General features: G+C 34.9%; 1 pseudogene; it reads left to right on the forward strand.

The window, feature by feature from the left end:
* The first annotated feature begins 1,974 nt into the window (after positions 1-1,974).
* The window catches only part of LOC123250164, a 42,960-nt pseudogene continuing 33,523 nt past the window's right edge, over positions 1,975-11,411 (forward strand).

Here is an 11,411-nt window from a genome sequence, read left to right on the forward strand (position 1 = left end):
TTGGAAAGAACACACTCAGAAATTATGGTAGCATGTAACATGAGATGAGAAATTTTGCATGAGTTATAATGTGCTCCCATGAAGGAAATATTTACATAAGGGAGGACAGAGATTCATCTAAGCATCCAAGTCCCCAGAAAAATATATTAGTAGATGTTCCCAATGAAATATTATGATATAATATTTTATTTTAAATTAAGTGAACAAATGAATATCAGGATATACTTTTGAAAATCAATCAAAATCAGTAAAAAAAGAAAAAGTAAAATTGATTAGTTGACAAGCACTGAGAGTATTCATTTCCTTTTTCACATTGGTTATTTTGATAGGCACTGTCATAGCTAGAATGTTTTAAAACTCTTTTATCTGAAGCAACATTTTCAAAGAAAACCATGATAATACTATTTTATAATGTTTTTAATTTGCCTCTGAATATATATTCTTAATGGAATATGCTGTGGGAAAAAGTTCTTATATGAATTCACATTTGCATATGTATTTTTAAAATGAAGCAATATCTGAGTCACTTCAACATGAAAGCTATTAAAATCATCTATTTTCACACTTGTAATTTTTGTTGGGGGAGGGGAACACAACAAAACCCACTTTTCTTTTTATAAACTATAAAGAATGGATGAAAATAGAAATCATAGTCATAACAACTCAATATAAAACTGGTAGTGTATATGTCTGGGTTTGATTTTCCTTGCAAATGAGAAAGTAAGTAGTGGGACTTTTCTATGCTATAGAAGAATTCGTTGTTCTTGAGTTGAAAGTACATTTAGATACTGTCGTAAGTGTTAAAATTAGTAGTTTGGCTAAATATATGAAAATTATAAGTCTTTTATTTACAAAAGAGGTGGAAAGTGTGAAAGCAGAGTAATACAAAAGGGTAGAGAAGACATTAATCTATCTAACTAAATATTATTCCAGTTCTTGGCTCAGCCAGGGCTTGTTAACCTTCAACCAGAATTAAACTCTCTCCAGAAGACAAGAAGGGAAAAACCAGTTATCCACTCACCCAAGTTCCTTCCAAGAGGCAGATCAAGACAATGACTTGAGCTCAAAGTGACTCCTGAGGCTGATTTTCTTGCTTGAGCCAGCCTTCTTCTTGAAGCCAACTTCCTTCTTGGAGGTGACTCTCTTTTTGGAGTCTACTCCCCTAGCCTCAGAAATTCAGGGTCTTTTATAGTAGTCAAATTGTCTAGCACTGCCCAGGGTGCAGTGTCTATGCAATCAACTTCTAACCTCTGAAGGTGGTGATTCACACATTTCTGAGTTGTCACTCAGTTTGGATTCACACATTTCTGAGTTGTCACCCAGTTAAGCATATCATTTGCAGACCTTCCTCCACTTAAGGTTAAGTAGGAATGTCTTCCTTTTGGAGGTTTAACTCCTGCAGTGAGAGTTTGTGGACTTCCCTTTTTACAAGTATAAACTCATAATAGGCAAAGAGAACCAAGAATTTCCTTTCACACTTTCTAGTTCATCTCTTTTATTTCATAAATGAGGAAACTGAGGACAAGGGAAATTGTCACTTGCCAGCAAATAACAGATGGAGGGTTTAAATTTAGGATTATAGGGAACAAAATTTACACAGGAATGACAACCTAATACCAAAAAATAATTTTATTATAGCAACACAGTAATCTCCTCTTTTGGGAGAACTTATAATGTCATGGTTTCACTCATAGGTAGAAACTTCTTTTAGCCAGGTCAGAGAAATATTATATGCATGAACTTTTTTTCTGTCAGGGAATAATCTCTGCAATTGATTGAGTGGTTGATGAAGGATTAGCTTCTTCATGTTGGGAAAAATGACTTTATAGTGAACTTGCTGCTCTACTTCCAGGAGCTAAGATGGAAGAGTAAGTAATTCTCTGAACTTGCCAAACCCACCTCCAAGCAATCACAAAAATACAGTGGTGGACCCAACAGAATGCACGGTGAAACTATTTTCCTGCCTAGGATAGCATGGGCTGGCAGCAAGGAGGACCCACTTTTGCTGCAGTAGAAGGAGAGAATGTGGTCCAACATGCTGAAGTGAAACTCAATTGCCGCCCAGTACAAGAGCAAGGGGAAGAACACATAGAGGTTCAGTCCAACCTCAGCAAGGAAGAATAAAAAACAACATGATGCATTGCAGGCATCAGTGGGAAGAGTACAGTCGCAGCCATAGTGGAGCCTTGAGTGACCCTCTATAGTTGGCACTGGGAGGAGTTCAGCCCAACATAGTTCAGCTGTGGTGGAAGAAGGTGGAACCAAATGTGATCCAGCACCATCTAGAAAGAACAGTTACATGCCTCCTCTCAGTAGGTTAGTCAGGCTAATGCCCACAGAGTGCTGACTACAGGATCCACAAGCCAGCCAAGCCAAACTCAGGTACCAGAACAGATCACAGCACAAGCTGAGGACAACACACCTTCTATCCGAGTAGTCAAGTTGAACTTCAACAAATTGGCTAGGTCTCAAAAAAAAAAAAAAGACACAAAACCTGACTCTGGACAACTACTTTGGCAATAGGGAAGACCAAAATGAAGTCTCAGAAAAGGACAGAATTGCCAAAATGGAAATGTTTAAAGCTTAAATGGAAAATGTGAAAGGATGACAGATACAAAATTACTATTTTTCTAATTGCTAAATACATATCAGGCATTTCTTGATATGATATAATACTTGAATGTTATACAACAAATAAGTATAAACAAAGGGATGGTGACAGAGGGTTTGGGAACTTGGTCAGTTAGTTGTCATTTTTAAACATCAAAAAATAGGCTCTGTGCTACAGGGTAAAGAGGGGAAAAGGCAAAGGTAGCTCATGCTTTCAAGAAGTTCATAGTCAAATGGGGGACAACATATAAAAAATTATGTGCCTAGATGTTATATACAGGATAAATTGGAAATAACCAATAATCAATCTCATCAAAGGTTCTGGAGTTAAAAGAATTCAAGAAAGACCTCTGGTAGAAAATTAAGTTTTTAGCTAAGACTTTAAGAAGCCAGGGGAACCAGGAGAATAAGATGAATAAGGAGAATCTTCCAGGTATGAATGACAAAAAAAGAATACCCAGAGATGAGATATCTGAAACCAAAGGAAACCTTTTATTTTACCTTGTCTTCAGAATTTCTCAAGGTTACAGAATTCAATTCACATCAATAAACATTTATTTACTAAGTACCTACTATGAGTCAGGCTGTTGTTGGACCTTCATTTTTGAAGAGGACCAAAGACATCATGGAGTTATGTCTGGACTTGCAAGCAAATTGAATTTAAGTAAGGCAGAGTTGTACCAAACCATCAGCTTCATTCTGTCTTCCAGAATCATCAAACTCCTTTGGCAAAACAAAAGTCAAGACAGCTGGTGATGGCACAGGATTCAGTGGATGATCTTGGTATCTTTGATGTCTGACCAAGCTCTAAAATGCTCCACAGCACCTACTTCAGCTATCTTCATGGAACAAATTATTTTCATCAGCCTGTTCCAGTGGTAGAAGTCTTCACATGTTCCCTTTCCCCAAGTCGTTAATGAATTTGAAGATTATTGATTACCCTCAACATGGTTTAGTCCATCTGCTAAGATAGCTTTACCAGAATGTAACCAAAATTGAGTTTGATTATGAAATTTCAGGCAAAGAGTTTATCTGGTGGAGTAGCATGTTGCCTGGAGTTCAAACCAAAGCAGAACTGCACTGAAAATTATAGCATTAACAGGAGTTACCACCAACTCCCCTAAAATCTATATATTTTAAATTCAATCAGTATTTGTTCTATAAAAGTAAATTGGTTGAATGTTAGAATGATTAGAAACTGACTTCTCAGATTTCTATTTCAATTTACCTTACTACAGCACAGCAACTCTTTTACCAGTCTCTAATTTTCTGTCTCACCACACTAGTTGTTCTAAACTTTCCCTTCTTTCAAGCATGCTTCCTTTAACACTTTCTTCTCCCATCCTTTCAGCTGAGGACCTTTCTTCATACTGAGGTCATTCTCGATGAGCTCCCTTTTCTCTCATGCTTATCTCAGAACCCTTTAATATCATCCTTTTCCCTTTAACCCTGCCCCACAATGTCTTTCTTTAAGATAGCTCTGTTTTAATCCTCCTTCTCAAGGACATCTCCCCTATAAGTAGCCTGAATCAAATATCCTTCTTTCAATATCTCCCTACTACCTAAGAATTCTTTCCCTGCTTCCTACAAACACTCATCTGCCATGCCCTTATGTTAGCTATGTCCTGGGGGCAGATGTCCAGAAGGAGCTCTGCCTTGGGACTTAAGCACCTTATGGTTCACTTCTGGGGGAGACTAAAATAGAGTAAGAGGGTGCTTCTACAAAAAGAGTATACAATGTATAAAACAGATACCATGTATAAGAAATGATTTATTTCCTCTACTACAAAAGAAATCTCAAAACACAAAAAGATTAATAAGAACACTAATGAATACTTAAAACATGGAATAATAGTCCATCACCTATTATACTCTCCTAGGAGCCAAAGGCAGGTTTGTAGGATAATTGAATAGATTTTGAATCATGTTGGATATGTATTATCTAAATTAAAAAAAAACAATTTGAGATATTTTTGACCAGTCAGATAAGCCTCTTTAGTCCTTTAATTATCAGAATCCTCCTGTGTCTTTCAGTGTCTTTCTTTTCTGAGAAGGTTTTGTGGAGAAGACTTTCCACAGGGCAGCTTCCCTCCAACTCAGTAACTTCCAACCTTGTGAATTCACTAGAGATATGGAAGAAATATCCCCTCTTTGAGTTCATGTGGTAGGTAATAGCTGCTCAAATAAATCTGCCAACATAGAAATTATAGAGGTAAGAAAAACCTAGGATTTATTATGCTTAAGCATAGGTTCAAATCTCAGACCAACAATAAATCTGAATGGACATTAAGATTCTAACAAGGTCCCTTCTAGATAAAATTATGTCAGAGTGACAGAGAAATAATTCTTTTACATATTGCATTCCTAATAGGCCATAAAAAGAAAAGAAAAGAAAAATTCGGAATCTCATTCTTTCAATGTCATAAAAGTTGAAAGCTAAGCAAAGTCAATATTTCTTACAAAAAACAAACCTAGTTAAACAGACTACTGGTAAACTAAGTCAGATTATGGGCTAGATCACATTTAGAGGGTTCACAGATTGACTGACTGAAGTGTGAAGATTTACGTGTTTTTGAGCAATCAGTCAGTTGACATTGTTTTTCTGGCATCTAATCTAAGGAATGTTTCAGGCCTCAAGTAAAATTTCACAATCCATAGAAGAGACTTTGGTAAAATGAGATTAATATTAACAGATGACAGGCTTTTTTTCCAACCAAAAATTGTAGAATGAATGGTCCTGAGCTCCATATAATAAACTTTTATGAAAATAAACAAATAAGCAAAAATTCCTACTACACTAGGTAATCAAAAGGGACAGAAAGTTAATTTCTCACATTTGTCCTTTGTTGATAAATGCTCAGAAAAGAAACAAAAAATAAAGCAGAAGCCAGGGACTTGAAGTTGATTTTCATGTTCTTGATGCAACAGAATGCTGAAGGAGGAGAGTGGAGAGAAATCCCCTTTATATAAGTGGAAATTCAAGGGAATGCTGACATTGACTGTGTTCCAATAAAGAGGCTATATCAGGAGATGGATCAATGCATTATTTCCATCATTAGAATGTGCATGTCTGTTTGTTTCCTTAGTGTCTCATCTTAGGGCAGTGCCTCACAAATTTTATGCCTTAATAAATCCTTGTTGGTTGATTGATTCATGGAAATAATTCATGTTTTCTTCTCTTGTGCCAAGGTACCATGATGATCGTTGGTCTGTTCACATAATTAGCATGAAATGAAGGAAGATGAACTTTTCAAAATGGATAGGAATCCTAGCTCATTAATGGCACTGAGATCTGTATTCTGTGGAGTACAGCCAAGAGATTATTGTGACCATGTGACATCATCAGAGCAAGTGAATAGTAAGGTAATGTTATGTACATATTTTATGCAAAATTCATGGAACCACAGAACCATGTTATATTTATTTCATCTTTTATGTTTAAAATAACTTCAGGAAACAGGTTTCTCTTGGGGATGCAGATTTTAGGGAATTCTTTTTTTCATTTTGGTTTCACATAGGGAAAGAGTCAGAAGAGACGTATTTTAATCCCATTTCTAATTCTTGTTAGACTATGATGATGAATAAATTCTTTCTTTTCTCCAAACTTCAGTTTATCTCCCCCATCTTCTACAAAATGGGGATAAAAAGCAGTCATTATGATTCAGTCAGAGTATGGTAATCAAATGAAATAATTCACATAAAACATTTTATATAATTTTGACATGTAAAAGTCAATTTTGATTAATTAATGAATAAACAAGCTTTTAGTTACTTCCTATTATATGCTTTGACTAAAGATTCAAATACAATGGATTATATAACCCTCACACATAAAAAGTATGTATTCTAATGGGGAAATAAGTCCCTATTCATTTATAGAATGAGTTCAACTGAAAATTAATAATATAATGTAAAAAAAATATCCTGAATGAAAAAAAGAAAACAGTGCATTGGCAGAGAAAATAGATCTATAACTGTAAGGGACCTGAGAGACCTTCTCTTCTTATCTCTTTATTTTACAGAGGAGGAAACTAAGGCAAAGGGTGGGTAAGCACCTAGCCCAAAGTTACATTAAAGAGAAGATTTGAACCCAGGTCTTTTGACTCTAGATCTAATTCTCTTTCCACTCTACCCTACTAGCTCCATCGGTAGGAGAGGACAAGTCACATATCATTGTGGGTAGGGAGAATTACAAAGAAAAAAATAAGAAAATGATACAGAGAATGCTCTTGGTAGTTTTACTCTAGGGCTGAAAAATATGACATACAAAGTAGCTTAGCAACAATAAGTAATGTAAAAATAATTGGAAACGTTGTATGACCTTACTATCATATTAAGGTGAAATAAATTGAGATTTCCCTGTCTGTTGATATATAATTTCATGTTAACCAGAAGGAAGTATTTTGTGAAAAAAGATTAGCATACAGCAAACTAAATAAGTTTGCTAATGTTGAGGTCTTCTGGGATCCTACAACCTTCCAAAGTTATGTCAAAATATCTTTTGTCTCCTAGTCCCATGTTCCAAAAATACACTGTATTTTGGCAAGAATAAAAGACATATTGGATGTGTGCTCCAATTATTTCTCAGGAATAAGCAAAGAATAAATCCCTAAACTAATTTTTTTAAAACACACATTCAAGGAAACACTGAACTTGAAACTTTTCTGCCCGTGGAGAAAGAAAACAACATGCTTGCCAATTTAGCATAAATACGGGCCATGTAGAGATAGGGAAATGGTATTGAAGAAAGGAATCAATGACCAGAACAGAAGTTAAATAAAAAAAATCTCAGGATTTCAAATACAGGATCTTCTTCATTGGGAAAAAATAGAGATTGATGAGAGAAAATTAATAAAAGAGTTCTCAAAATATCCCACCAAAAAGTTTAACCAAGGAGACTTCAGAAATCCTGGTGTTACTGGAAACTGAGATCAGCATGAGAATTGTATTAACCTCAGACAATCCAAGCTAATTTGGTTAAGACCCTTCAGGAACTAACTTAACTTAATCATTGCAAGATTTCAATTTCAAAAGATCCTTATAGACACTAGAATGTTGTATTTCAGGCCTTTCTACAATTCACTTTTTTTCTAAGTTTTATCAGACTGGGGCTCCCATATCAGTAATAGATTTAACCAGAAATAATTTAATTTCTAAATGTATAGGGAATTGCCTCATAATAATTACCAAGTCATTTACTACTCAAGGCAAGGATGAGATTTATGTCAGATTTTAACTAGATCAAACCAGGACTATACAGTAGTCAAAACAGTAAAATAATTACAAATGGCAGATAATTTAACATAAGAGACCCCACCCCCTCTACTCCTTGAAAAAAATTCAGATCCCTCTTTTGACATTTATGTCAGATTTGGTTTCTTTAAGAAAACGTGGCTATGAGGGATCCCAAAATTGATTACTGACCACTAAAAGTAGTTTATAATCCTAGCAGAACATTCTACCCATGAATTCAGACAGGAAGGGTAGTCACGTCTACAGTAATGACACAAAATATAGACAACCATCTTCCTCATTCGCCTGTGGGAAAATGAGGAGAAATGACACAACGTTTGGAATATAACTAGTCATTCCATGTATTCACCCCAAAAATGGAGGGATAGAGCAGGCTCTTCTGCCAAAGACCTCAGAATTTTTCTTCCTAACCCTTGTTTTTGACTTCTGAATCTAAATTCTAAACCTTTGCTGCTAACCATCTGGAATTCCAGAATTCAACATTTGACTATTCAGGCACAAGAGATAAAGAAATAGACAAGACAGGCAGTATAGCCAACAGGCAAGACTGGAAATTAAGACAAACTATAGAAGCCTAACCTGGTTAATGGAGTTTTCCTGCTCAGAAATTTCCATAGGTAAACTTCACCTTGTGTATACTTGTGGGGCTTCTGGTACAATTAATTATCTGACCTTACCAGATCCCTTTATGAGGCCAATTTGCCATAAAAAATCAAGGACTTATTGATAGATGCTGCAAATGAATTTATTTATTATTTATAAATTTTTGAATCTAGAATTAACATATGAGCCTGGGGGTTGCTGGCAGTGTGTGTAGTGGAAAAGGGTGATAAAGAGATCTTCTGTGAGTCAAGAGGGTCTAACTTCAAGACTTAAATCTAACTTATATTGACTTGGTGACCCTAGCTAAGTCACTTCACTTCTTTATACTGTGATTTTTTCATCAAGAACAAAGGTTTGTTCTTAAAAACATTCTATATTCATTCTAGCTCTAGATCCATGATCCAAAGAGTTCAGGCTAAGAAAAATAATGATGGTGGTGGTTTTTATATTTCCCTCATTAGTTCAAAGTACTTTTGTAGACTATAATGAAACCTATTGACTTTTACTTTTACTTTACAAATAAAACAATGAGAAACTAATATTTACATAGTGAAAAAGTAAAAATATCATTTTTAGACCCACAAGCTTGTAGTTACTTCATGAATTAATTTTAATTTGAAAAAATAAATCATTTGCCAACTTCTGAAGACTAAAAGTGGAGATGTTATCTGAATATTTGGAAACAAAATATCTTTCATATATTAGACAAACTCAACTGTTACACTGGAAATCCGTACATCTTTATTATAAAATGAGTCAAGAGACACTTCCATCAGTTTCTAAAACATTTCCAAACATTCTAAGTCAAGTTGGTATCAAGTACAATAGCATTTTTATGAATAAAATGGTATTACTACCATAATTCCACAGATTGAAAAGAACAGAAAACCCTTTAAACTCATTAAGGTTCAAGGTGTTATCTACAACATTTACTAGGTTTTCAAAATTTGGAGAATAGGCCAAGATAGAAAATGTATCTTCAGTGATCTCTCATAGAGCTCAACCAACTACCTGATTTTTGAGAACAGCAAATGTTCAATGATTTATTTATTTTTGATTATTGTTCAGTGTTCAGTCATATCCAATTTCTATCTGACCCCATAAACTTTGACAGTGGGCATTTCTCAGTAGAGATACTGCAATTTCCTTAATCAGTGTTTATTCCTTTTACGCATTTGGAAATAAAATAAACAGGCTAAGTAATTTGCTCAGAGTCATACAGCTAGTGTTCGAAGTCAAATATGAACTCATATCTTCCTGATGCAGACTCTTTGCTCTATCCATAATGCCACTTAGCTATCTCATTTTATGTGTGTATAAATCCATACACCCAAACTATATGTATATACATGTGTATATGTATATGTATACACACTATATGTATATACATATGTATATGTGTATATATTTTTCTAGTGCCTTTCATATAGCAATCTATTGAATAAAGGATAAAAAAGTAATTTGTTTATGCAGCTTTTTAAGGTTTTCAGGGCACTATGGAAGTTTATTATTTAATCCTCAAAATTCTAGGAGGTAGATGTTATTATTATCCCCATTTTGTAATTGGAAAACTGAGTAAGGCAAAGATTAAGTTTCTTGCACAGAATCACGTTATTACATATAGAAGATGAGATTTGAACTTTATTCTTTCTGACTCCAGATCTAGTTTTCAATATCCATGGTGCCCTTTATTTACCTCTAAGATAATGTGTAGCAATTGAGAAATTACTAAAGAGAAAAGAAAATATTAGCATCTGCCTAAAACAAGAAAGCTCTGAAAAAAAAGGTATTGGACATAAAATTGAATTTTTTCCATGTTATTTTTCTTCCATGAGAGCAAATTATTTCATCCTTTCAGCCATTAGAAATAATTTCATGTGGATTTGTGTAGAATCTCTCTCTCTCTCTCTCTCTCTCTCTCTCTCTCTCTCTCTCTCTCTCTCTCTCTCTTTCTCCTAGTCCTCCCCTTATCTACTATCTGTAGGTTCTTCTATTACAGGATATATTTATGAAAATGTATGAAACTACGTATTATTTGAAAAAGGCAGGTACCAAAACATTCAAAGATAAAGAATCAAACTTACAAATATTGGAACCTCTCGCCCAAGACTGTGTTCAACTGAAGAATCATCAGGGTTGTGGAAGAGTGGATGGAAGGAAAAGAAAGAGGAAATCATAGTCTTCTGATTCAGGAGCTAAACTGATCTAATACACAAACACAAATATATACACATATATGTGCATGTGTATGCATTTTCTTCATGCACAACTGTGCCTTTTACATAGCATATGGGTAGTTTATAAATGATAAAAATATTGAGGGGGACTATACTATTTTGACAACTTTGAGGAATGAGTTTCCATTGGCTTCATTATTATTGGTTATTATTATTTCCATCCTCAATATGTGTTTCTCATTTAGCTTTTCTAAATCTCTTCTGGTGCAACTTAAACCTCATAATTAGTATAGTAATTATTTAGTATGCTCCCAGCTCCCCAGGACACTGGACCGGACATAGTAAAACAGAATAATTCCTTCATTCTTAAAGCTTATGGTCCTACAGAGTCAAAATTAGCATTTTTAGACATATGGGACAACATTCATAAAATTGTCCAGGGAAAACTGCATGAACCATACAATAAAGTCAATCATTTCAGGCAAATTCAACTAGGAATTGTGACAAAGAGAAACCCTGATCCATGGGGAATGAGGAAAGTTATCTGAGGGCCTAGTGAGGGACAAGGTATAAATGGGACATCCAGAAGCTTTATATTTTAATTTACCAACCTCCTTTCTTCCCTCTCTCATGTTCCCCCTTTCCACCTCTTTCTTTTCCTCCCCCTCCCTTTGTCCCAACTTTCTTATTTTTTCTCTCTTTCCCTCCTTTTTTCCTTCCTCCCTCCCTCCTTTCATCCCTCCTTTCTTTCCTTCCTTCCTTCCTTCC

This window comes from Gracilinanus agilis, chromosome 5 (assembly GCF_016433145.1).
Source record: "Gracilinanus agilis isolate LMUSP501 chromosome 5, AgileGrace, whole genome shotgun sequence".
NCBI classification, from domain to species: Eukaryota; Metazoa; Chordata; class Mammalia; order Didelphimorphia; family Didelphidae; genus Gracilinanus; species Gracilinanus agilis.